At 37.0% G+C, this 3,090-nt stretch overlaps 1 long non-coding RNA gene across 1 annotated transcript; it reads left to right on the forward strand.

Moving 5' to 3' along the window:
- Positions 1–493: 493 nt before the first annotated feature.
- Positions 494–2,118, forward strand: LOC112096258. The gene is made up of 2 exons (XR_002904370.1): positions 494–945; positions 1,485–2,118. It is a non-coding gene; the product is annotated as an uncharacterized LOC112096258 (long non-coding RNA).
- Positions 2,119–3,090: the final 972 nt, after the last annotated feature.

The following is a 3,090-nucleotide window of genomic DNA, read 5'->3' on the forward strand; positions in this document are numbered from 1 at the left end:
ACTCAGAGTCCAATTATGCTAAGGCTCCACTTTTATGGGCATTATCTTGTAATTTCATTTTTATCATGTCCCATTTGGATCTCTGTGACTTGGCCTGTAGCTATTTGCTGTTGGTGTTGCTTTTGAATCAGTGGCTGATTTGGACATGCTTAACAAGTTTTGTGTGGACTCTAGTTTTGTTTTTTTTTTTTTTTGTTATGCTTGTCTGAGAAACGAGATGGAACATGTCATTCTAATTTATTGAATATTTAAAATAACCTGAGAATTTCATAACTAAGAAAATTCAAGGTTCCTTTTTTTTTATTTTTTTTGGGGGGGGGCGCGAATGTGTAGGGATGCAGCTCTTCCAACTAACACTCCAAGTATTCCATGTATCTTGGATCCTTGCGGAAGGGCTGGTATTTGTTGGTGATTGGCTGTTGGGTTCAAGTTTAGAGTCAGCTGCCTTAAGTGGCCGGCTCCTGCCAATCATGTAAGTAAGAATATGATTTTCTTTTGCTTATTTGGTTTCTTTTTTGTGCATAGAAATATATATTTCATGATTTATAATTAATATCAAATAATAAAATCTGTAACAACCTTTATACCCCTGTATATGGACAACTAAATACAAACTAGTATATTGGCTTCAATTCTGTTTGAAATATAAATTAGTATCTTGGCTTCAATTATGTTTGAAATGTCAGACAAGTTTCAATCATAAGCTTGAAGCATGATTATTCATATATAAATACTGTAATTGGTCTATCTAGATTGCAGATTATTTACGAAGTCGTGGAGTTCGTTTTGAGGAGTTTGCTGTTGGCTTACCAACAAGTTTTCTGCCACTCGAAGGACATGATATTGGGCAATTCCTGGGTTCAGATGGAAAAAGAGGAAGTTCAGGCATATCAACCTAACATTTGAATCATTAAGCAGGCCATGAAAATTTCTAGAGTTGTTAAGGTATGCTTTTATCTACACACTGTTTATGGATTTATGATTTTCACTTTGGTTGCCCCATATATTAATTCTCTTGCTTTTATAGCTTGGTCGTTGATGAGAGTAAATGCTTGTTTAATGGTAATTGAAACAATTTGCTTTCAACAGTGTAGCATGTGTTAATCATTGAATATTGTTTTTGTGTATCATGAATTGCATGCAGCCATTGTGACGCTTAGTTTATATGTAACTTAGGCTACCCCAATCTTTTTTGGATGGCATTTTTGGTATGATTATTTCCATGTTTGTGATTGAGGTGTTGTGACTTTTAATTTATTGAGGAATGGAATTAAAACATTAGGTGCTTAATAAAAATGAGTGTTTATCAAATATCTTAGTTAAAATGCTTTCAAAATTATACTGCCACCAAAATAGGACTCAACTTGAGTTATTAAAACTCGTGAAAGTTGAATTTTGTGTATCTGAGCTGGGTGCTCAGCTAGTCAATTGCATCCATGTAATGATCCGTTTTATTTATTTATTTCTGTTACTATGCCTTGCAGTATTTGGGGAAATCATGGCTTGGGAGGAAGAATGAGATCCAGAATGATACGTCCTCAACCACAGATATTTGGTCATGCTGCTCAATTCATTACTGTTAATAATTCTCGGTTTTGTCTGTTGATTAATGGTTGGCTGGAGAGAGGTCTGGTGCGACCGTGAGAAGGCGCGATTGGAGAGCTTGAGGTGGGTTTCAAGATACGTTGGTGTTAATGGGCTGCACCCTTTTGCCAACTCTTGATTCGCCCAATTGACAAATCTTTGTTTTCCTTGTGTTAATTCTTTTTTGGTTCTATTATGCATCTTTGCATAAAAAAATAGGGGAATACTTTTGTAATTAAATCACAATGGTCAGAAACTGCTATCTTATTTTGAGGTTTGCTGGTAGGTAGTATTGCAACCTGGGTTGATCCTCCCAAATGCGGTTCTATGGTTCTGATTCAAAGTCATCGTCGCAGTTCTGAGATTTAATCGCACAAGGTTTAAGCTAGAATCTAAAATAATATGGTCACGTGATTTCAATTGCATAGGCTGCATGGGTGAACTTAATGTAATAGTGGCGATAATGATCGTGAGTAGCATTTTTGCACCACCGTAGGTCATAATTCCTGTGAAGTAACAAGCAACATTACTATTTGATGTTGGGTGTGTGCAGCATCTTATCAAGGCATACCATGGTGTTATTAAATTATGCAAGTCAAACTCCTTTGTCCTTCAGCTATGTCATTTATGGCAATCTGTTTTGATGCTTGTTGCACTTGATCGAGAGTGGATTACCTCGTGGGATTATTGCTCATAATGGTGATTCAGCGTCGCCATCCTTGCGTCTCTCTCTCTCTCTCTCTCGCTATCTCCACTCAGCGTCGCCATACCAGTATTGCAGAAGATTTATTTTTATTCTTAATAAATTATTAATAGATGATATTCAATTAATAATGAGTTAACGAGATAACGGAAGATGTTTTGAGCTATTATTTAAAAAATATGAATAAAATGAGCAAAACTTTAAGGATGAGAAATTTTTTTTCTCTTTTTTTAAATTACTGTTAAGGGATATTTAGAGAGGTGCTAAACTGCTACTAGTCCTACTTCTAATAAATTCATAGATCACCATTTCCGCTCGCGCTCGGGTGTGTGCGTACTAGACTCTCGAAGTAGTAACCGTTCGATTGACGTACTTTTACCATGGAGGGTTGAGATTTCGCCACGCGACCGTGCAGGGTCTAAACTCACTATATTGTGTCACACACGCCCAACCAATCTTGTTCTTCTTAGGAAGTATTCTTGATCGTTCATTGTATTGATCCGATGTTCCCCATTTAGCCACGTTTCTCCTTTTCTCAGCCGGCGTTGTTGACCACACATCTGATGTTGCACATTCAGCCACGTTTTCCCTTTTACTCAGCCATCCTTGTTGACCACATACGAACCGTTGGATCGCGCATCAACTTTTCCGGAACGCATGCTCACCATGATTACTACAGCAACAGGATTTTGAAATGGAAGTCTTGTCTTCGGATTGACTTGAAAGGGTCGTGTGATATGGCAGAATTAATTAAATTTTCTCCCTTCTCCTTTTCTCTTTTTGAATTTCTTGCTTTTGTATGT

This window comes from Citrus clementina, unplaced genomic scaffold (assembly GCF_000493195.1).
Source record: "Citrus clementina cultivar Clemenules unplaced genomic scaffold, Citrus_clementina_v1.0 scaffold_8, whole genome shotgun sequence".
Classification (NCBI taxonomy): Eukaryota; Viridiplantae; Streptophyta; class Magnoliopsida; order Sapindales; family Rutaceae; genus Citrus; species Citrus x clementina.